The 25,262-nt window shown below is 38.5% G+C and overlaps 1 protein-coding gene across 2 annotated transcripts in view; it reads right to left on the bottom strand.

Moving 5' to 3' along the window:
- Positions 1 to 17,127: 17,127 nt before the first annotated feature.
- Positions 17,128 to 25,262, bottom strand: part of NBDY (negative regulator of P-body association) — an 82,863-nt gene continuing 74,728 nt past the window's right edge. For both annotated transcript variants that reach the window (XR_009547611.1, XM_060183353.1), the window contains one exon: positions 17,128 to 17,394. The gene's annotated coding sequence lies outside the window, so the exon portion shown is untranslated. The remainder of the gene's footprint in view (positions 17,395 to 25,262) is intronic.

Here is a 25,262-nt window from a genome sequence, read left to right on the forward strand (position 1 = left end):
TTCCCACAGCCCTCTTCCTGGTTCCCTGTCTGAAGAGAATGCCGCAGTTGACCGCCTTGCCTCCACAGGAACTTTCCCAGTCTCTGTCTCTGATCTTGCTAATTTTCATTCTCTAACCCATGTTAATCTTAAAGGCCTTCGAGCTCAATTCCCTGATGTTCCTGTACCACAGTTAAAACATATCCTCGCTACATGCACTTCTTGTGCAAGTCTCATAAAGACACCTGCTATCCAGACCCTTGGGGTTAACCCCTGAGTTTTAAAAGCTAATGCTATTTGGCAAATTGATGTCACCCACATACCAAACTTTGGCAAACAAAAATATGTGTTTGTCTCAATTGATACCTTTTCTAAATTTATGTGGGCTACAGCTCAGACAGGAGAAAGTGCTAAAACGCTTGTAAGCCATATGCTCTCTTGTTTTGCCGTTATGGGGGTCCCATTATTTTTGAAAACAGACAATGCACCTATGTTTACAAGCAAACAATTTAAAGATTTTTGTTCCCTCTGGAATATTACTCATACCACGGGCATTCCCTACAATCCACAGGGACAAGGCATTGTCGAGAGGGCCCATCAAACTCTGAAGGCTCAACTAAATAAAGATAAAGGAGGAACATATCCCCCCAATATCCAGCTAGCAAAAGCCTTAACTACGTTAAATCTCTTTAATATTTACAATAACTCGGCCTTACCCCCTATTATTGTTCACTGGCAAACACCATCTACCCTCCCATCTATTAAGGTCAAATGGAGAGACCCACTCGATAAAATTTGGAAAGGGCCTGACCCATTTTTGACCATGGGAAGGGGTTTCGCATGCATTTTCCCTCAAAATTTCTCTAAACCTGTCTGGGTTCCTGCCCGCCATGTCCGACAATACCCGCAGGATGGCGCTGTTATTCCTGAAGAACAAGAAATACTACAAGAGGACCAGATGCAGGATACATCCCAGGACCCGTAATACGACATGGCAGAACCTACAAAATCTGGCTCACAGAGACCTCTCTCCTACCCTTTCCCTGTATGTCTTATGTTATAACTGGCCAGTTGTTTTTGTGAGTGAGTGTGTTGAATGACAAAAAAAAAATTTTTTTTTGCATGACCCATCTGCTTGGAGTACTCTAAAAGGTAATTGGCCTTATATAAAAATGCTGGACGCAGCCAAAGTTTCTGGAGACGTCCAGAAACATTCCAAAATTTTTTTCTTTCTCCCTCTTTTGATTTTTATATATGGTTTTGGTATATATGTAAGTGTTTAGTCTTAAACTGTGTGACTAATGACAGATTTAAATTTGTTTTTAAATAATGTGTTTTTATAACAAAAGTTCTTTTTCCTCCAGTTTGTTATAACTAAATGTTTATGGGTATGTCTCAAGTTTGGTAACACTAACTTAACGGTCAAAAGTGTAACCCTACAGCTACACTTTTACCAGACAAGGTAAAAATTAATTTGTTAAGGTAACTTACTATTTAGGTAAAAGTCTAAATGTTCAACATGACTATTCATTCCCAAAACTAAACTATATAAATTTTATATACAGGACACCTTTGAAGGGCCCCCAAAGGTGCCCTGTAAACTATCTTGTGGAAATTAATCAACAACAGATCTGGCATCAATCTGGCACTGTAAACGTTAAAATCATTGTCACGAATATGCGTTAACTCTCTAAGCAATTTGAGTCTGTTTAAAATACATATTTTAGCTAAAATTGGTCTCAAGATCCTGCGGTAGAGGCTGCTACAGGAGGTCACATTAGATGACCTTTAAATAAAATCATAGAGAGGTTCTAAACCAATTATAATCATTGAGGTATCAACTATAACAAACCTATAACTTGTTACAAGTTCAAATTAACCACGAGAAGCAGATTGTTTATGTTTCTTTCACAGGAATCCCGGAAAAACCATCTGAACCCCTGCACACCCTGAGGTCACCCACTAGATGGCACGACTACCCTGGCACACCCCCCGAAACCCTAGATGTCACTCAACGCGATCTGAAGAACCTGATACACAGACTCCAAGGACAGAACTTTCTTCATGCCTGGTTACCGTTCCTGCTTCTGACCTGCTTGTCACGTGTTGGCAGTTCCAGCTGGCTATCTACAGAAAAGCAACATTCCAGCGGCTGACCTCCCTCATGCAGCATTGCGTCCCCTGCCAATTCTTCCCCTAGCCATCTACTTCAGACTGAGACTTGTATCGGACTTTCTGACATACCCTATATACATTTTACACAATTTTGAAGCAGCTTATTTCCCTTCATGCTGCTGGTTTTTCATAGACTGATCCTGAGTAATTCATAGACTTTGCAGACTGTTGCCTTGAGGACTATACAATGCCAAATAGCCCCTCTGTTTGGTGGGTCATGCCTCCCGCCTCCCCCTCATTATGTACCCTTGCCCCTTTCCCCACCCAAGCAGGGAATGTTCCTTTACACACCAATCCTTCCCTTCACACCACACTGGCTTTTACTACTCCCCTACTTGTCCCTTCCTATTTTGTTATATCATTTAGGCTTATGCCCAAAAGGTTTCTGCCCCATGATAGTCTTTTACAGACTTTGTACATCTTATGCAATTACTAGATAGAAAGATAGAAAAGATGTAGAGATATTGTGAAGAGAGGGTTGAGCAGGCTGCGCTTAAACCTATGAGATGAGTCTCTCCAGGTAAGTCTCTCTCTCTAAAGAGGGGTTGAGTACAGGAGGACGCATAAATCTCACAAGGTTCACAGCCATTTAAGCCTTCCCTCCTCCACAGAAAGTCCTACATCTTCCCACCTGAGCATGGCATTCCTCTAAAACATTTAAGCCTCCTCCATTCCATTTTTCTTTACTGTGTCCATTTAGATATAAAGGGATAGGAGGAGATGTTGCTGAGGAGTTTTTCTTATGCAGTCTCCACCCCCAGGTTTTTCTATGCCCCGCAAAATCCTAGAGTGCCCCCTTCAACCAATCCTGGCCCTACACGTCACCCCTGGTTGTCGCCCAATAAAAAGCCCCCTCACCCCCCCTCTCTCCCTGGGCTCTCAGCTCTCCCTCTCTGAGGTCTCGCTCCCTGCTCTCCCCCCGTGGTCAGGTAGTGGGGACGGCCATTGCCGGCTTGCTCCACGTGGTCTGAACCAAACCCCCCCATCCTATAATAAAGATTTGTGTACCCCTTTGCTCTGGACGTCCACTCTCTTCTCCGCGGTGCAGCCCGACACCAGACCACCACAACAACAGCTAGGGAATGGAAGAAAGTCACATACAGAAGCAAAAACTATCAGGCTTTTAACAGATTTCTCCTCACAAAACCTGGAGACAGGAGGGAGTTGAATGTCATATTCAAAATAGTAAAACATAGTAATTGTCAGTGTTGAATACTGTATCCTGCTAAATTATTCAAGTATAAGGTAGAAGTAAACATATTTTCAAAAATTCAAAAACTGGAGGAATTCTCCACTACTAATATCAATACGCATAGGGCCAGGTGGTAGAGCTCACATGTTCTATTGTGCAATGACCTGGGTTTAAGCCCTTGATACTTACCTGCTAAGGGGAAGTTTCAAGAGTGGTGAAAAAATACAGCCAGTGTCTTTTTTTCTTGATCCCTCTCTTTTTCCTCTCACCTCTCAATTTAACTCTCTGTCTCCATCCAAAATAAATACATATTTTTTAAATATTAGTAAAAATGTAGCTGCAGCTTATCTGTACTTAAATGATGAATCAGAGGAAAGGGTAATGAATTAAGCCTATTTATAATTTAAACCATAAAGATAAAATGCCTGAGAGTAAATATAACAAACTAGGTAAAGAACCTTTCCAATGAAAAGTGTAGGACATTGTTCAAATAAATACAGAATGATATGAAGCAATGGAAGGGCATCCCTTGTTCAAGGATTGCAAGATTAAATATAATTAAAACGATCCTTCAACCAAAAGCAATCTATAGATTAGATATCTGGATAGAATAGAGCCAATTCTGGGAAGGGTTTCAAATTACTAATCACATTTGCACATCTGGTCTGTCCCCAGATCTTGCTTCAAGGAAATTGATATACAATACATATCCAGATGTTTAAAGATATATAGGTAGCTCCACCTTCACAGTTGCATTATACACATAATTATAATATGAAAACAACCTAAATATCCATCTATAGATGACTGGATAAAGGAGATAAGGGGGAAAAATCAACAGAACATTATTGAGAAAATTTAAACACAATCCCCATTAAACGCTTTGAGGGAAATCTTCAGAAAATAAGCTTCTAAGAGTCAACTTTTTTTTTAAAGTATAGTTTTATAAAGTTAAAGATGTGTGTAAGGACATATAGAATATTTTAACTTACTTAAATTTAAATCAGAGTACTTATAAAGATTGTCTATGTTTCAAGTGGTTGTCTAAAACTATGTTTAGTTTGAGCATCTCCATAAAGAATGTTTTAGAGTTAGAGTATTTATACTTAGGGCAGGTTTGGTGTGTGAGTGTTCTAGAGGCTCTAAAATAAACATGTTTGTTAGGAATGTAGTTTTTTTTTATCGCCTCCAGGATTATTGCTGGGGCTCGATGCCAGAACTTTGAATCCACTGTTCCTGGAAGCCATTCCTCCCATTTTCTTGCCCTTGCTGTTGTTGTTGAATAGGACAGAGATAAACTAAGAGAAGAGGGGAAGACAGAGAGACAGACAGACAGACAGACAGACAGACATCAGCAGACCTGCTTCACTACTTCTAAAGTGACCCCCCCTGCAGGTGGGGAGCCAAGGTCTGAAAAGGAATCCTTACTCCAGTCTTTGAGATTCCCACAACATGCATGTAACCCACTGCACTACCACCTGACCCCCAAGCACATAGTTTTAAGACGAAATATGCTGTGAAGTGTGAGCTCTATAGATAAGAAGTTGACCCCATTACTCAGGTTACTGAGAGAGGCACCAGGCTTACTAGATTAACACCCTTGGGGTGGTAAATGTAGTCTGAAATGAAATTTTTTCACTAGAAGATCAAGGTGCTACATTTGGATAGAATAGAGCCAGTTCTAGGAAAGGTTTTAATTGCTAATTGCACACAAACACATACACACACACACACACACACACACACACACACACACACACACACACACACATCTGGTCTGTACCCTGAGCTTGCTTCAAACCCCTACCTGAGGGTATAAATTTTGAGAACCAAGACTCGTTAATAACTGAGATTTCCTAGAGTGATCTGGATTCTTGGTCCGTGTGTAATAAAGCTCCTTTCATCTTTACCAACATTGGCTCCAGTGTCCTCAATATCCAGCATAGTCCCTGACAGCTTCATGATGTTTTTCACATAAACTGATGTACAATACAGATCCAGACACTTAAAGAGACATAGGTAGCTTCATGTTCACAGTTGTATTATACACAAAATGCCAATATAGAGACAACCTAAATATCCATCTGCAGATGACTGGATAAAGGAGATAAGGGGAATAATACTAAACAGAGCATTACTCAGAAATATATATATAATGTTCTTCAGGACAAAATTGAATGAACTGGAGGTTATTATGGAGGTAAAGAATCAAAAGACTGGATGGTTTCACTTATATTTACAATATAGAAACCTTAATCACATGACCTTTGAGGTAGCCAACCTGTCTCTAATACTTTATGAATACTATGGTTGTTCTCCATGAGAACTATGGGGATACAGAACTTGGAAATTAGTGTGCTTTGGAACTACACTCCAGTTATATTTTATTATTATCTTGGAAAATCATTATTATAGCCAGAAAATTAGAAAAGTAATGTAACTAGATAGATCGTAGCAGGGTCTATTGTACAGACCCCATGGAACATCCTGAAGGACTAAAGATGCTTAACTGATGGGAGTGTTGCTATGGAGTAACAGTAACTGAAAAATTATGCTCAGAAACAACCAGATAAAGCAACCAGAATATTGCAACTTCAAGGTTTGAAGAAAACCATGGAGTGACAGATGGGTGTACTTTGTGGAATGGGGACATGGATAAACTATACAAAGATAATTTGAGCCTGGAGACAACATTTGGAAGTTGTCACCATTTTGAGTCACAGGGCAAACACAGGCTTAGCCTCAGAAGGCAGAGAAGAGCAGGGCACTGGTCTGAAGCAAAAACTGTGTCTTCCACTCAAACTAGGTATGGGCTGCCAAAAACTAGAATGAAGTCTGAAGAAAAGCAAAAAAAAAAAAAAAGCCTGTCTAATCCATGACACAAATACACACATGGGGGGGTTTGATACCACCTGCTGGCTATATAGCAAATACTATGGTTAAGCAAAGCATGGAAGTACAAAAGGATTTTGGAGAAAACACCAGATTTTGAATTCAGAAAACATATTATGAAGGCAACTGAATACTCAAGCCATAACATACTAACACAGATTCCTGAAATCAGAGACAGTTTCAGCAAAATGTTACAAAATTCGAACACACACACACACACACACACACACACAATAAAGCTTTGAATGGCAATAAAATTCTCTGGAGGGAGTTAGGGCTTGCATAAGAAGCCTAGTGAATAAGAATGATTCAGCTAGAGGGAAGAATATTAGGGCTAGAAGATAAAACCACCATGCACTTGAGTTCAAGGATGATGGAGAGGGAAAACTTAAGAAAAATTAAGTAATTTTTGGTGAAATTAACAGGCTCCATCAGATGAAGAGTTTATTGGAATACCTGAAGATGAAGAGAAGGAGAGCAGTGCAGAGATTATACTCAAAGAAGTCACAGCAGAAAATTGTCCATATCTAAAAAATGTTGAAAATATAAGCATAGAGGAAGCTAAAAGTACACCCAGGACTTTTGATTCAAGACAGACCTTACTACAGCACATCACTATAAAAATATCCAAAATCAAAGACAAATGAAGGCTACTAATGGAAATGATTTGACATACAAAGACAGAACCATCATGCTATTCTAAGATTTCTCACCGCAAACACAAGAAGAAGGAAAAGAATGGAATGGCATACTCACAGGTACTAAAAGCTGAGTATTACTATCAACAAATATCCAACACTACTAAATTATCCTTCAAGTATGGAGGAGAAATTAAAACACTCACAAATATACAGAAACTAAAATAATTCACCACCACAAATGTATTCTGCCATGCAAAAATTACTAAATCTAGTCCTACATGAAAATAAATAACCAAACTCTATCGCAAATGAGTTCATCAGAGGTAGAATAGAATACAGAACACAAAAACAGCAACAAAAGAAGTAAATGTCTCAGAAAAGGGAAGACAAAATGGACAGAGTGATATGAACAACGTTGGCAAACCTAAGTCAAATATCAAAAGGCAAAATACTAGACAAGAAACTGTAATCCCGATCTTTGACTCACCTGGGTTTAAACCTGAAGAAAAAGTGTTTGGTGGATAAATCTGAGAGGGAGGAGTGTCAGTTGACAAATTCAGGAACCAGAGTTTGAAAAGGAGAACACAGGGTGAAACTTGGACTGGGAGTGGGGTACTGTACCAAAGCAAAGAACTCTGGGGGGAGTAATGGAAGAGGAGGTCTTATAGGGTGGGGTCCTAGGTTGTGGTGAGAGTATTTTTAAGACATCTATAATGCAGAGCTGAGGAATGGAGCCCATGTGTAGACAATTGTGCTATAAATCATTAACTTCATAATAAAATGTGTGTGTGAAAATTTGTAGCAGGTCAGTTTCTAGAAGAAATAACAGGAAAAAGTTCCACATGTGAGAAAATGTAAGAAGAATTTAAAATAATGGCATCTGAATATCTTAAATTCACAATATCAATAAATGTCAATGGGTTGAACTCACTCATTAAAAAGCAAAGAAAACTTCCAGGAGGCGTGACCATGGAATAACTGGGACCAAATCACCTCTCCTCCCAAAACAACAAATAAATACAAGAGACTCAACTGAAGTCATTATCTACAGCTGAAAGTTATGCAGCCTCAGGTGGGTGGTCATGTGCGGTTGGAGCTAAAAGGGGTGGAGGCATGGGTTGAAGAATAGCAAAGTCAAATCAGAGCTCCAGGCTGCACGGGTGCTGAGCTGCACCATCTTGGTGATTTCACTTTAAGCACAACAAGCAAGTAACATTGTTCCTAGTGCCAGAAGAAAATAGGAATTAAAAACCTTAAAACCTCTCGGTCTTTGACTTGGGGCGAGGGAGGGGATTTAGCCTTCTGGATTTAAGGCAAAGACACAACATAAGACAGGGCATTTTGTGACCTCAAGACAGCCCAAAGCAACCACCCCCTTAACCCATTCTACACACCACAAATCATGCAACCTAGAAAAACCTAGAGGAGGACAAGGTTAAAGGCCCAGAGTACATTTTCAGAGCAAATTTAGCTGAGAATTTCCCTCACTTAAGAAACCATCAGAGCATTCTCATTCAAGAGACAGAAGGATAACCCAGATTTATAAATACAAAAAGACCAACACCAAGGCATATTATTGTAAAAACTATCAAGTCAACGACAAGGAAAAAAAATGCTGGCTGCTAGGGAAAGGAAAGAAGTTTGTATATCAGAGCTATAAGACTTTCATCAGATTTCTCTTTACAAACTCTAGAGGCAAGGAGAGAGTGAAATGACATATTCAAAGTTCTAAAGGGGAGGAAATTCCAGCCACAAATATTGTATCCTACAAAATTATCCTTCAGCTATGAGGGAGAAATAAAGGTTTTCTCAAATATCCAAGAACTAAAGGAATTTGCCACAATCAACCCCACCTTACAAGAACTACTGAATTGAATCCCACGAAAGGAGGAAGCAAAGGAATACATGTTCCAACCACCAAGTTGCAGATGCTACCATGATGTTAACCTGATGCACCTAGACAGATAACTTCATCAATGTACCCGGGAACCCCACCTCACCAGAGCCCTGCCCCAGTAGGGAAAGATAGGGACAGGCTGGGAGTATGGATCAACCTGTCAATGCCCATGTCCATTGGAGAAGCAATTACAGAAACTAGACCTCCCACCTTCTCCACCCCATAATGACCCTAGATCCATGCTCCCAGAGAGATAAAGAAAAGCTTCCAATGGAGAGAGTGGGATATGGAACTCTGGTGGTGGGAAATGTATGGAATTTCACTCCTCTTATTCTATGGTTTTGTTGATACTTTCCATTTTTAAAAAAAGCAACTAGAGTATGGGAGAGCTTGAGCACTTTGCCCACCACCACCAGGTGTCTTTTCACTCTTTCTTTTGCTCTCTGCCAGGATCACCATGTGATCACCATGTAAGTCTCTCTCACTCTCTCTCTCTCTCTCCCATGCCCTAACATGTGAAAGTTCTCAATCTTTCCCAAATAAAAGTTTAAAGTTCTTGAAAAAATAAATAAAGCGCTTATATCAAAAAAAAAAAAAAAGAATAGTAAGATGAATTAGAAAACACAACCCAACCATAACATGACTTCGTAGGACAAAACTAAGCTCAAAGGAAAAGGATGGAAAAACCAGAAAAAGTGCAAGTATGACACAATAATCATAAAAATAAATAAAGTAATGTTCAGGATTTCAGTCAGACAAGGGAACTCAACAAAAAAATTCACATTTATGCACCCAATGAGGAGGCCATAAAACATGTTTAGCATTCATGCTGAGAGAGCTGAGGAAATATATCAATGGCAATAAAATAGTAGTAGGAGGCTCTAACACCCCCTTTCAAATATACCAATAAGAAACAACAGAATTAAATAAACAGATTTATAGATTAGACCTACTGAACATCTTCAGAGTTCTTCATTCGAAGACAGTATAATGCATTTTCTCCTCAATTCCACAAAGGCAACCTAAGAAACTTCAAGGTTATTGAAATCCTTTCAAGTATCGTCTCAGACCACAGTGGAGTTAAGTTGACACTCAATAACAGAGAATTTTTAAAAAGTACCAAAATATAGAAATTCATCAGTATACTACTTATTACAGTTAAGGCAAGAATAACGGGGAAATTAATACCCATACAAACACATCAGGAGACAAGAAAAAAATTTCAAATAAGAAACCTGACTATATTTTAAGAATTTAGGAGGCCAGTTGGTGGTATACCTACTCACAATATTCAAGGACCTGGATTCAAGCTCCTGGTCCCCACCTGTAGGGGAAAAGCTTCACAAGTGGTGAAGTAGGGCTGCAGGTGTCTCTCTGCCTCTCTCCTCATCTAACCCCCCTCCTCTCCCACTTTCTTTTTTTTTTGAATGCTCTATTTATTTTTTAAGCTCCTAATGAATTTTTTTTTTAATTTAAGAAAGGAGACATTAATAAAACCATAGGATAGGAGGGGTACAACTCCACACAATTCTCACCACCCAGTCTCCATATCCCATCCCCTCCCCTGATAGCTTTACCATTCTCTATCCCTCTGGGAGTATGGACCCAGGGTCATTGTGGGTTGCAAAAGGTGGAAGGTCTGGCTTCTGTAATTGCTTCCCAGCTGAACATGGGCATTGACTTGTCGATCCATACTCCCAGTCTGCCTTTCTCTTTCCCTAGTAGGGTGGGTCTCTGGGGAAGCGAAGCTCCAGGACACATTGGTGGGCTTGTCTGTCCAGGGAAATCTGGTCGGCATCATGCTGGCATCCAGAAACTGATGTCTGAAAAGAGAGTTAACATACAAAGCCAAACAAATTGTTGACCAATTATGGACCTAAAGGCTGGAATAGTGCAGATGAAGTGTTGGGGGTGTACTCTGCAGACTTTTGTGTACTTCTGCTTTCAGGTATATATTTTTCCCTGGTTTATGGACACGTGTGAACATATGCTCTATCTCAGGGGACCTGGTCTATATCTAGGTTTGTGGATTATATTGGGGAGTGGTGTTGGTATGCTTCTAAAACCCCTTTTGTTTCATTGGTTTAATCCCCCCCTGTTTAACACTGTATTTTATTTACATAAACCACTGTTAACTAAGCACCTCCCTGCCTCTAGGGCATTGGTTTAATCCCGCTGGTACATACTCTCTTTTTGCTCTGCCCCCTCTCCTTGTCACACCCTGATTTCCATTTCTTTTTGCTCCCCCCTCTCTATGTCACATCCTGTTTCCATCCTACTTGGCGAATATATATAAGGACAGGATAGTGATTAGAGATAGCTTAGCTTAGATTGCACTATGTTCCACATGAATAAAGACAGAAATGCGTACCACCCAGCCATGAGTCCCTGGTCATCTGTCTCCCTCCCACGAAGCTAGCCCAGAAGAGTGGAACACCTGGAATGGAATTAGAGAATACTATGAAAGGAAAGGTCTCACCTGAGTGATGAAGCTGAAAGGTTGTCATTCCACACGTGAAGTCTCTGGACACAGTCTGAAGTGAAGCATGCTGGGGTGGCACTCATTGCGTTGATTAGGTTGCGATCTATGGATGCAATATTATTTGATATTAATTGAGAGAAGCATGCAAGAAAGTGGGCCCCACCCTAAGGTTCCAGGACTGGGAGAAATATAGGCTCTATAGTGGAAATGTGACCCATCTTGAACGGACATAGAAGAAATTATGTTAAGTCAGCTAAGTCAGAAAGACAAAGATGAGTATGGGATGATCCCACTCATCAACAGAAGTTGAGAAAGAAGTACAGAAAGGTAAACTAAAATAGGATCTGATTAAATCGAGAGTAGGGCAACAAAGTAAAAACCCTGTGGTGAGGGGGAGTGTGGACATTCATCTTCCCGGGAGGTGGGGGAGGTCGGGGTGGGTGGGTGGGATGGGACTCAGTCTTTTGGTGGTGGGAATGGTGTTTATGTTCACTCCTATTAAAATGTAGTCATATAAACCACTATTCAATTAATATGAGAGGGGAAAAATTGATCATATGTCTAGAACTTCTTAAAACACAGACTGAGTCTTTTTAATACATAGGCTGAGTCTTTGATATGGTGACTCTCTCAAAAGCCTAGACCAGGGAGAACAGAAGCAACCGATGGCACCACTATATACAAGATGCTGGGTATTATACAGCAAATCCTAACAAAGGGACTTTCAAAAGTTAACCCAATTACCAAATAATATGACAATAACGATAACTATCCATTGTCTTCTTGAACCCTAAGACAGCAGTAACCTTACATTTCCACTATAGAGCCTCTCTCACTTTCTTTCTGTCTCTATCTGATAACAAATAAATAAATATATTTTAAAAATAATTTAGTAAGACATTTAAAAAGAAAACCTAAGGAAGGAGTGAAATAGTGAAAGTTAAAGCAAAAATATAAGACAAAAAATCATACAACAATAAATGAAGCTAAGAGCTGATTATTTGAAAGGAAAAATGAAATTGACAAGGTCATGGTTAGACTCACTAAAAAAGGGGGGGAGAAGTCCATAATAAGATTTAAATAGGGTTATATTGGGTTGTTAGAAAAGTCATATTGTAATTTTTTGATGCATTCCTATACAAAAATTTGTCATGAATTTTCTGACAATCCAGCAACTAAAAGGAGAGCTATCACAATAGACATCATAGAAATCCAAGTACCATGCAAGGTTTCTAAAAGCAACTATATGCCACCAAGCCAAAGAAACTAGAACAAGATTGCTCAGCTACTAGAAGCATACAACCTCCAAGACTAAACCAGGAGAAAGTGTATATATGAAATATATAAAACTAATAAACAGACAAAACAAATAATAAATAACACCTGGAACCTCACAGCAGAGCCTACAAATATTGAGGTTCCTAGGGTGGGGCTCACTTTCCTGCATGCTTCTCTCAATTCATACCAAATGATATTGCATCCACCATTCCCAATCTAATCAACACAAGTAACAGCTCAGCATGCTTCACTTCAGACTGTGTCCAGACGTCAGGCATGGAATGTCAACCCTTCAGCCTCATGACTCAGGTGAGAACTTTCCTTTCATAGGATTCTCTAATTCCATTTCAGGTGATTCACTTCTTAACAAAGTCTCAAAACCTAGATGTAGTCCAGGTCCCGTGAGATAGAGCATAAGTTCACATATATTCATAAATTAGGGCAAAATATATACCTGGAAGCAAAAGTACACAATAGTCTGCAGTGAGTCAGTATAAAGTTCCTAGTGAAATAGTGTCTACTTAGACTTATATACCCTCTTCACCTACTTCCTATTACACGTCCCTCAGTCACTCCAAAGCTAACCTTATCAAAGCAAGGACTGCAAAAGCTGAATAAGGACAAGAGACTAGCATACTTTAATGATGACTCTTTAGTCACTTTCAGGCCACCCTATCAGCTGGGACCCTAATTGGGGATTCCTGAGGTTCCCAAACAGACATGATGTGCCCAAACCTTGCATAAATCCCTCTCTCCATTGTTACTGGCCATCTCTATCAGGAACAATAAAATAGACCCCTTTGTGGACCTCCCTTAGGACCTTGCCCTCAACTTGGATCAGCAATGGTCAAGAATGTTTCATCCTCCAAGGGAGGATGGACAACATACTCTATGCTACACCTGAGAAAGACGGGTCCTGAAATTGAGGCAGCATGGAACATTCCTACTCATGACCATAGAATGTGAGCTCAGATCTACAGGGATGCAGAGGTCACATAGGCTCCTAAGCTAAATATGGGCCCCAGATCACATCAAATTGATGGGGTTTACAGTCAACAATATCTATACACTTTTACTGTATTTGGGAGCCACTCTCTTCCCTGATTCAGTTTTCTGGTCCTTTATGCAGCTATGACATAATTTCCCCAGACAATAACTTGGATCCACCTGCACTTCAGACTTCAGTCTCAGGGGAAAAAATAAACTAATATAGCCACAGGCCCTTTGGAATATAGCTAAAATATGCCTACTAGCTATCTATAAAATGGAGAGTCCTCCAACTCTTCATCTGCACTATTCCAGCCTTTAAGTTCATGACTTGTCAACAATTTGTTTGGCTTTATATGTTAACTGTATTTTTAGCCACCAGGTTCCAGATGCTAGCATGAAGCCAACCAGAACTCCCTGGACAGACAACCCCACCAATATGTCCTGCAGCTCTGCTTACCCAGAGCCCCATGCATGTGTCTCTTCTAATTAGTGTTTGAGTGTCCACTGGATAAACCAACTCTTGTGTTACAGTCCAGAAATTTCACGCCTTGTAATTACCAAAAGGCTTTGAAAATTCCTATCCAAATAAATATATCCACACAAATCTTTATATCAGCTTTATTCATAATTCCAACCAAGATGTCCCTAAATTGTTTAATGGATTTATAAAGTGTCAATTTATCAATGTAATGGAATATTATTCATCAATAAAAGAAAATGAGATATAACTTCATGACAAGAATGAAATAAATTTATATTTCCAGGTAAAGTAAGTCAATAGTAAAGATCCTTGTAATTGTTAGAAGCTGGAATGAGATAAATAAGGCAGCACAGGGGACTCAGTACAGCAGGAAAAGTATCTGTACAATGATCAGCACATGTCATTATACATTTCTTCAAACAGAGAGAATGTAAAGCATCAAGATTAATCCTGAACTATGGAACACAATGATTATAATAGGTCAATGTAGTTTCAGTAATTTTAACAAATGTGCCATTCTGGTGGATAATACTGATAATAGGGAATAATAGGGGAAGCTATGCAGTTGTGGTATCATGGGGATATATGGAAAGCATAATTTACATTCACATTTGTACTTAAACTGTTCTAAAATTTTCTCCTAAAATATTATTTCAACAAGAATAAAACTAGAGAACATTGTGCTAGCTGAAATAAGCAAATAACAAAAAAGGCAAGTAGTGTATATTTCTGTTTTCGAAGTATTTAGAAAAGTTCACAGAAATAAAAAGGGGGAATCATATCTGTCAATGATGGTGGGAAGAGAAAATGAAGAGTTGTTTAATATAAACATATATAATTTTGGGTTTGGTAGATGAAGAGTCATAAAGATTAGTTCATATAGTGTGGATATGTTTGCCACTACTCAACTGTACAGTTAAAATGGTTAACATAGTGTATTTTATATTTTAGACATTTTACTACAGTCAAAAAGGATTTTTGATACATAGAAATTATACATATATATATATATATATATATATATGAAACTTGAAGACTATAGTAAGTTAAATAAGCAATACAGAAAAAGACAAGCATTGATTTCATTGATATGTATTTAGGCTAGAGCAATTCATAGCAGCATAAAAATGACAGGAGATGAGAGATGTGAGGAATACTAAGTTATTATTTAATGGGCATAAGAGTTTCAGAAATGAGAAATTTCCAGGGGTGGATGGTGGTAGCTGTGGTGGTGATGGTAAATGTGCTGGATACAACTTAATATTTTAAATGGTAAAAATAGTAAATTTTGTATGGTTTATATTGAACTGCAATAAGAAACTCTGGCATGAAGTCTAAATTACCTAATATAATGTTTATGTCTCTTCAAACTATCTCTCCTGCTTGATCTTTCACCATTCCATTTTCTATTTTAGATAAATTGTCTTTTAAATTGTTAAATAGGTAATGCTTTCTAGTCTTTGGGATTTCATATTGTTGTTACCTCTGATTATCACTTTTATTTCCCTTCTCTGTTGACTAATTACTATTCATCTTTCTTCTTTGTGTTCGGAATGTGTCATTAAATCTGTCCATTGTCCCTTCATTCTAGGAATTGTCCTTTCCTGATTCAGCAGTGAGGCTGTCAATCAAGAAGCCTCACCTTCCTCTCTGTGGTGATAAACATGTAATGTTATTGGTCAAGTACAGTATTTATTTTGTGGGTAGTGATTCATTCATGAAAAATGATATATAATTGAAGCAGAGACAAAAACTGAATACCTTTTGAGCTATTGATGTGGGAAATTGGAAATGAGAACACCTTCCTTCTTAATGTGCCAGATTAATGTACTATAACTTAAAGATGCCTCAGGCAATATCTCTCTCAATATGAAGAGATGGAATGATTGAAAAGAAAATAAGGGAAGGATGTTTTAGGATATGAATTCCATCATGCCTTATAACTTTTTCAACTATCTGTACTCCCTATGAAACTGTAAGCTATCTTACTAGCCATTATATTCTTATCACTTCATATACCACTTACCATAAGTGTTTAATGAAAATCATTCTTATATCACAATAATGCAAATACTCACCAATGTTTATCTCTAGTATATTTATAATTTTAATGTAAAATTAAATTATGAATAAGGGAGATCTAACTTATTTACCCATGTAGTTAGATAGATGTTCTTAACAAAATTTAATGAATGATTCAAGCCTTCTGCACAAATGAGAAATACTACTTTTAAATTCTTATAAAAGTCTGTCCACTTGGGGGTTTCATATGTACAAATTTCTGATCCAGTTTTAATTAGCATATTTAGCACATTATTATATACTCAGAAAATCTCCCAAAATTGGCATTATTAGAGTTCTGAGCAATTAATGAACTGTCTAAAATACTGAAATTTGCTAACTGAAGCTTTCTGATTCTTCTTAGATTTACCTTTTCCACTATAAAAAAATTTGGTGACACCAGGATCTCATGCATGTACAACTTCACTGCTCCTGACTGATGTTTGTTTATTTGTTCAGAGAGAGAAAGTGAGAGGGAGAAAGTCAGACAGATGAGCAAGAACTAGAGACACAAACACAACACTGGAACTTCCTCCAGTGCCATATACCATACTCCATGTGGTATGCTGAAACTCAAACTTAGGCCAAAATGCATGGTTAGGCAATATCCCTACCCAGTGATCTTGTTCACTGGCCCACTATAAATATCTTAAATTAACAGACCCTGTTTACTGAATAATTATTATTTTGAGTAGAAAATTACAACTAATATACACAAACTATATTGAAAAGAAAAACAGTTAAGATGTAGAATAATTAGAAGATTGGTAATAGTCAGGATATAGATATAAGATAGATGGATGATAGATATACAATAAATATAAATAAAATAGGATAGAAAAACTGACAGTAAAGTGCAGTGAATGTGCAGGGGTTTAATTCTTTTTCAAATTTTACCCACATTTTCTTGAAATTTTCACAATACAAAAATAAGTGGATGGATGTTTGTAGAAATAAGGTAATAATTTGACAAAAAACTTAACAGTATTTTCTTCTTAGTTATTATTAAACACAATTACACAATTTACTGGATTAGTCATAACAGATCTAACACAGTAATGAGAGAGAAAATTTATTGAGATATTACTGAATTCAAATTTATACAGCAAGAAGTGGATGCAATCAAAAGAGAGCACTAATTAGCTGCTTCATGACCATATCCCAGGCTTAATTAGTTAACTAATTAATTTTTTTGCTTATTTTGCTTTGGTGAGTTCACCATGATCCAGGCCATGGTCTTCAATCTTGGAGGTCCACAGTCTGCTGATAGTCATGTCCAAGTATTCATCCAAATCCAGAAGGTAAAATACTGATTACATCATAAGACTGAAAGACATAAAAGAGGATGCCCTATTAGTGTTTTTTCAGAGAAATTAAATAATTATACAGATCAGATATGTCTGCTGTGAGGGTAATAATATCACCCCTTCTAGTAAATTACAAGGAAAGTAAAATTATTAGAATGATTCTTCATAATAATACATCAGAATAATAGAATGCTAATAATCAGCACCTTGCTTCATATCTGATGTATTACACTGCAGGTCATAACACCTTAAGCCATCTTTTTCCAGAATATCTACCTTGGGCCCCAGTATGGCCCCTGCCAGCCTTAAAATTAATTACATCATTTAGAAAAATGTTTATCCACTTATATGAATAATACATTAACATAATTAAACTGTACATAATCCATATAATAAAGAAAAAGCTTGTGTTTTACCAAGTCTGTGTTTTCCTGTCTCAAAAATAATATTAAGTATTAGTTCTTTCCTACATTATGTCCTATGCATTTAAATATACACACATCTGGAACTTTCTTTAAGAAAGCACAGCAGACACTGTTGAGGGTGTATTGTACTGCATGTTATCATGCATGAGAACCTAGGTCAAGCCCATGGTCCCCACCTTTGGGGGGAATCTTCACAAATCGAGCAGCAGTGCTTCAGACATCTTCCTTTCTCTGTACTTCTCTTTTCTCTCCCTCCTAATCTATAATCTCTCTGTTTCTACCAAAAAAGAAAGAAATAGAAAGGGAGCTTCCAGGATGGAATAATGGTTTAGTAGCCAAAGAGCATCATCACTAGAGGTGAATGAGCACAAGCTTGTATGAAAAGAAAGGGAGGGGGGAGAGAATGTAAAGGAGTAGGTTGAATCTCCTGCAGAATCTTTCTCTTTCTCTGATAAAAATTAATTTTAAAATAAATTTTGAAAAAGAGAGAATGGATCTGTGCAGGTTCCCACAGCTAGCTAGAAAAATAAATCCCAACCAACATCTGATGGCATGGCAAGGTATTAGTAGCTGAGGCATGTCTGAGGACTGAGTTAAAGTAGTTAGAACTATAAAATAAATAACCTAAAAACTTGCCAATTGACAAGTAATCCAGTTAGCCACGAGTACAGGCAAATGTAGTCAGGAGTGAGGGAGAAGCTGTCAAGACTTTAGAAGCCCTGGTCATTGGCAAGGGGTGCTATTTTGGTACTTACAAAACAGAGCACATGATCACATGAAAGAAGACAGAGAATCTGGGTGGGGGGGGGTCCTAAACTGTGAACTCAGAGGCATCAAGATATTAAACTACCCACAAAGATCACCAAGATTTATGGCAAATACCTGACTGAGAACTAAACCTGTCCATGCTGTACAGGTACTGGCATGCAGCTAGGGAAATAAATGCCACTGTCTTATTTGACCAGTAAATAGAGATTTTCACATGGCGTTACCCACCCCCACCACCTCCCAGAATTACAGCAGAGGGACCCAGTATTGACATCACAGACAATAAGCCAGCATTATGAATCAGAATAAAATTTTCCCTCTGCCATCAAGATATATACACAAGGAAATTGAACACCTGACTCACAGTGCCTCCTGCTGGCACAACAACAATAACAACAACAAAACTTTAAATGTGGAAATTGAGAAATACACATATAGCAATAACAGAAACTCCAAATGACCAGGAAGACACAGATCTGGAAAAAGTGACAGAGTTTCAGTTCAGAAAATACATCATGAGATCAATTCAAGAAGCTAAACTTAACATACAAGCATAAATTCAAGAATATTTTACAAAATAATTACAAAATATTAAGAAGTGTTCCAAACAGAGCTGCAGAGTGTGAAGGACATTTTGAGTGCACTTCAGGCTGACATACGGGCTTACTTAGGAAGTAGGCTAAATCAGGAGGAGAAAAGGATATCGTTGCTAGAAGATGCAACCATCACACTGTGAATTTATAATTGTTGGACAGAAAAGATTTAGGAAAATTAAGCGCTTCTCCATGAAATATCAAACTCCACCAGAAAGACAGACGTGAAAGTGATTGGGGACTCTGTGGAAGAAGAGAGGAGCAAAGAAAGTATTCAAAGAAATTATAGCAGAGGGGCTGGGTGGTGGCACACATGGTTAAGCACTGACATCAGTGTGCAAGGACCCTGGTTCAAGATGCTGTTCCCCACCTACAAGGGGAAATCTTCATGAGTGGTGAAGCAGAACTTCAGGTGTCTCTCTGTCTCTCCCTACCACTCCATTCTCTCTCAATTTCTGTCACTAGCTAATAAATAAATAAGCAAAGATAATAAATTTAAAAAAGAAATTATAGCAGAAAATTTTCTACACTTGAGCAGCATTAAAAACATAGAAATATAGGAAGATAAATGTATACCTAAATTCCTGAGTCCAAAATAGCACACACCAAGACACATCCTAGTAAAACTATCCAAAACCAAGGACAAGGAAAAAATATTGCAGGCTTCTAGGGAATGGAAGAAAGGCACATACAAACACAGACACATCATGCTTTCAACAGACTTCTCCTCACAAACCTTACAGGCAAGGAAGTGGAATGGCATATTCAAAGTATTAAAGGATAAGAATTGCCAGCCACAAACCGTGTATCTTGCTAAATTTTCAAGTATGAGGAAACAATGAAGAATTTTTTAACCATTCAGAAACTGAAGGAACTCACCACTCAGAAATTGAAGGAACTCACCACTACCAATCTTGCCTTGCAAAAATTACTGAGAGGAGTCCCACATGAAAAGAAGAAATGAAAGAATACCAGCTTTTTAAAAAGATGATCACCAGTGGAATAGAACCAGGAATATAATACAACAGAAGAAAAAGTTGGGAAAAGGGAAAGCAAAATAGACGTTAGTGAACCAGGGCCAACTTAAAACAGATGGTTGTAGCTATTGTAAGTTGGAAACAATATTCAACATAACCACATAAAATATAGCACACAGAGAAATAGGACACATATATACAGTAGGCAAGAACATTCTTGAAAGCCATCCCTACAAAGTAAAAAACAGAAACAAAATGGAAAATAATCAGCAGGAGCATAAAACAACCTCAAACAACAAAACAGAATGGCTCTAAGCAAACCATAATTATCAATAATCACCTTAATGTGAATGGCTTAAATTCACCTGTAATTCAGAGTGACAGAATGGACTAGAAGCCAAGATCCGTCTATTCTATGTCTCTAGAAAACACGCATCCAAAAGAAAGACAGGGGGGAACGCTGCAACAAGGCATTCCAAGTAAATAAATCTAACAGAGAGAGTCGGCGCTAGCGCAGCAGGTTAGGTGCACGTGGCACAAAGCGCAAGAATTAGCATGAGGATCCCGGTTAGAGCCCCTGGCTCCCCATCTGCAGGGGAGTCACTTCACAAGTAATGAAGCAGGTCTTCAGGTGTCTATCTTTCTCTCCCCCTCTCTTTCTTCCCCTCCTCTCTCCATTTCTCTCTGTCCTATCCAACAACGATGACATCAATAACAATAATAACTACAACAAGAAAACAACAAGGGCAACAAAAGGGAATAACTAAATATTTTAAAAAGTAAAAAATAAGTCTAACAGAAGGGCAAGAACAGTTATACTAACAAAAAAACTTTCAGGAAAAGAAAGTGAAAAGGAACAGTCACAGACACTACAATAGTGATTGGAGGATCAATCCAACAGGAAGACATAAAAATTGTATATGTATAAATATACATATATATATATATAACTTAAGAGATACCTCAAGAGAGACACCAACAGCAACCAAGTATTAGTAGGAGACCTCAAAACACTACTCATAGAAAGAGACAAAAACAACAAAGAAATAAAGGCCATTAATGAAGTCACAAATGAGATGAATCTAACAGATATAGTTTGAACTTTTCATAACCCCAAAATAGAATTTACATTATTTTCTAGTGCACATGAAACATTCTCTTTGGGACACAGAGGTAGCTTTTATAAGTATATGAATACTTAAATCATAAAAAGTATATTTTCTGATAGGCAACAGTGAGGTTAGGTATCAACTACAAAAAGAAACAAATAGGGGTGGAGCCAAGATGGCAGAGTGACTACAACTCCTGGCTTTCTATATTCAAAGCAGCAGCTGTCTTTAGCACTGGGAGTGTAGTGAGGGCAGGATTTGCAGGTCAGTGTTTGTTAGAGGATACTATGCAAATCAGGAGGAGAACAGCAAATTTCATGGAGGCTGGAGCTAGCTACATTGGGGGACAAATATATACCAGATTCTGAGCGAACAAAGAAGCAGCCCTGTGAGTTCCAATTTTCCCGTTGTTTTGCACCCCTCCTCCTCTTCCCAGAGGGTAAGGGAACAAGTTGCAGACAAAAGGGACCTCCTGCAAAGAGAAACAAATTTTCAAGATTCCCAGTTCAGTAGGGAATCAACAGAAGGTGTTTCCTTTTTTTTTTTTTTTTCTTTTCTATTTCTCTCCTCAGGAGGGCTGGAACTCTCTCTTATTGGTCAACTTCCCTGACCAACCATTTCCCAGGGAGCAGTGGGAGGCTACCACTCTAGCTTTCCTGTTTCCCCTCATTCTAGCTTTCCAGTCTTTGTTGTTTTTTGTTATTGTTTAGGAAGAGGAAAGGGGCTAGAATAGCATAAAATGCAGATTGGTCTTTCAATACTTTTTTCCTTCTTTTGTTTTTGTTTTTTCTACCTTCTTTTATTTTAATTTTAATGTTTCTGCAAGTTTGTTTGCTTTGGCATTGCTGTTGGTTTGTTTCTCCTTCTTAATACTTAATACTTTGACCAGATCAGCCTTTGTTGGTAGAGCACTGAAGTTACTGGTGATTGGTTGTCCTCTCTTTTGTGGTAGTAGTGGGTATTATTGCTTGATTTTTTTGTATCTTTTCTTTTTCTGTTGTTTGTTTTTTTGTCTTTTTCTCCTTCCCTCTCTCTTTCTTTACTTCTGTTTTGAAAAATCTTAGCTTTTACTCCTGTATCTGCTGTATACACTTGTGCTTATTTTTAAACTATATTGTGTAAGAAATCTGACATAAAAGGTACTTCTGGGTGCCGGGTGGTGGCACACCAGGTTGAGCGCATACCTTACAGTGCTCAAGGACCCAGGTTCAAGCCCCTGGTCCCCATGTGCGGGGGGGAAAGTTTCACGAGTGGTGAAGCAGTGCTGCAGGTGTCTCTCTCTCTCTTTCCCACAGTATCTCCCCTTCCCTCTAAATTTCTGGCTGTCTCTACACAGTAAATAAAGATAAAAATTTTTAAATAAATAAAAGGTTCTTCTTTCTTTAACTATCTATCCCTCTATTTTCTCTCCCTTCCCACAATCTCTTAAATTTATACTCGACAGTAGGTTTTTGCAGTTGTCTGTTCTCACGTTATACTTTTTTATGCTATTATTGCTGTTTTGTTTTGCTGTTGGTTTGCTCTGTTTTTGGTGGGGAGAGTTTCTGTAGCATGCTTTGGTGAACTGCATCACTCATCACTGTTGTAACTGTTGTTGTATTTGCTGAGGTTGGTGACCTCAGTTGTAAGAGACCCTTGGTTTACTGGGTATTTTCCTCACTAAACACAACAACTAAGCATAAATAGCCAAGGCATAAAAATAAAAAACAAACCAATAAAAAAATATGGTCAAATCAAAAGCAATCTAAATAAATCATCTACATCAATGAATCAGGACAGCAGCCCAGAAAAAACTCCAAGTAAGCCAGAAACACCTACAAGTACAGAAGATGTCCAAACAATAATCAAAGTATTAATCACATAAATGAGGACAACCATTGAGGAAAAGGCTATCAGAATTAGGGAAGCAACTGATGAAACCCTCAAGGAAAATAATAGCCACTTCGAAGTAATTAAAGAATTGAAAGCTAGGAAAGCTGAGCTAAAAGGGCAAATAGCAGAAAAAGCTACAAAAATAACTGAGCTGAAGAAAGAAAGTGAGGGACGCAAAAAACAGAATTAGTGAGACAGAGGATGAGTCAAAAAAATTAAGAAGGGGGAGGCGGAGCCAAGATGGTGACTTGGAAACAACACCTGGCCTGAGCTCCAAAATCAGCAGCTTACAACCAGGGATTCTCTGGACAGGGTAGGATTCTGAGCTGTCAGTAGGATAGTGAACAAGAGGTGGTCAGGGTGATACCAAAAAAGAGTCCTATAACTCACTCTTGGGCTGGCAAATAGGGGACAAACGGACAAAGAAAGGAAAATCATTGGCTTGATTATTTCTGGACTTACCCCTCCCCTCCACCCCAGAACTAGCACCCAGGGGCTGGCCAGTATCTCCTAGCAGGCTTCCAACTGTACTATTCCCTTTACCAAGATTCCTGGCTCATCAGGGGTGCCAGTTCAAGCCTTTTTCTTTTTGTTTTCTTTCTCTTATTATTGGGTGGCTGGAACTCTATTTGAGCAACAAAATACCTGACCAATCAGAGCCTTAGCTCAGCCTAGGAAAGGCTAACTGTAGGTGTTTTTTCTGTTTTGTTTTGTTGTTTGTTTTTAAATACTTCTTACAATTGGCTGTCTTTGCTCAGGCTGCCTACATACAATCTGGAGTGGTTCAAGCAGCAGACTGACGGTTAGGGTTTTATACTCTATTTTATTTTACTATTATGACTATTATTATATTCCCTCCTCCTTCTGAAGGTTGACCAAAGTTAACTACTGTTGTTTTTTCTATTGATAGGTGACTGAGTGTCCTATCTATTGTGAGAGGAACTTGTTTCTCTCTCCCTCTTCCTTCCACCCTCCTTTTTCTTTCCTCCTAGATAATTAAAAAAAAATTCTTTCCTTTCACTGCTCTTTTTTTTCTTTCTTTTCTTCCTTCTTTTGCTTTCTGAATTCACTGATTCTCATTTGTTAATTATTTTGTGGAAGAAATATGACTCTGAGTGGACTGTGTATGTGTGTGTGTGTGTGTGTGTGTGTGTGTGTGTGTGTGTGTGTAACTCATTTCTACTCCCCTTTCTCCTCTTGCTAACCCTAGAATTTATAGTGGACAGTAGATTTGCATAATTGTCTATTCTTGCTTTCCTTTTTTTCCTTTCTTTTTTTCTCTTGATATTGTTTGCTATATTTTCTTGCACTGGAGGTGTTGTTTGGCTAACTGGTATTAGTTGAACTGCATCAATCCTTGCTTCAGTTGCTATTGTTGTAATTTCTGATGTTGATGTGTTCAGAAATTGTGCAGATGCGGTCGAGCTTGGCAGGGCCCACAAACCACCCCATTCCATGCTAGTATTATTGTCTACATACCAATCTTCTGCTTTGTCTTACATATGACTAAAGGTCTCCTTCCTTAAGTCCCCACAGGGTATTGCTAAGTCCTGCTAAATAAAACCATAGCAATGGTAGCTAAGGAAGTTCCCAGTGTGCCTTTTTCTTTTATCCACCCCCTTTCCTAGCCATCTCTATTCCCAACTTGCCACTTCCAGTTGTTTTTTTTTTTTGCCACTTCCAGTTTTATCCCATAAAACCCACTTCTTTTCCTGGTTTCGCTCTTTTCTCTTCCATGTCCCGACCTGGAGAAGGGCTGGCATGAAGAGCTGGAGGCGGCCATTGCAGTTTGGTGCCATGTAGCTTAACCCACTGTGCTCACACCTGACTCTGGGGCTCTCACATCAATAAAGATTTGCATTACCACACCTCCACGAGTCCCTGGTCTTTCGTGTTTTACAAAAGCATGGCAGGTTTTTTTTCTCCCTCTTCTCATTTTTCTGAGACCACCTCCAACATGGGCGACCTTCCTCCTTATGAAGAGATTTCCCAAACCCACTACTCTTTTTTTCATGAGACAGGTTTTCTATCTCTGGGACATTTTGCTCTGGGCCACACCTTGGTTCCTCTTGACCGTGATTGTAGTGCTTGGGAGATGTGCAGGGCCCCCTCCCTTACCTCCCGTGGAGAAGGGCAACTCTAA

Source organism: Erinaceus europaeus, chromosome X, assembly GCF_950295315.1.
Source record: "Erinaceus europaeus chromosome X, mEriEur2.1, whole genome shotgun sequence".
NCBI classification, from domain to species: domain Eukaryota; kingdom Metazoa; phylum Chordata; class Mammalia; order Eulipotyphla; family Erinaceidae; genus Erinaceus; species Erinaceus europaeus.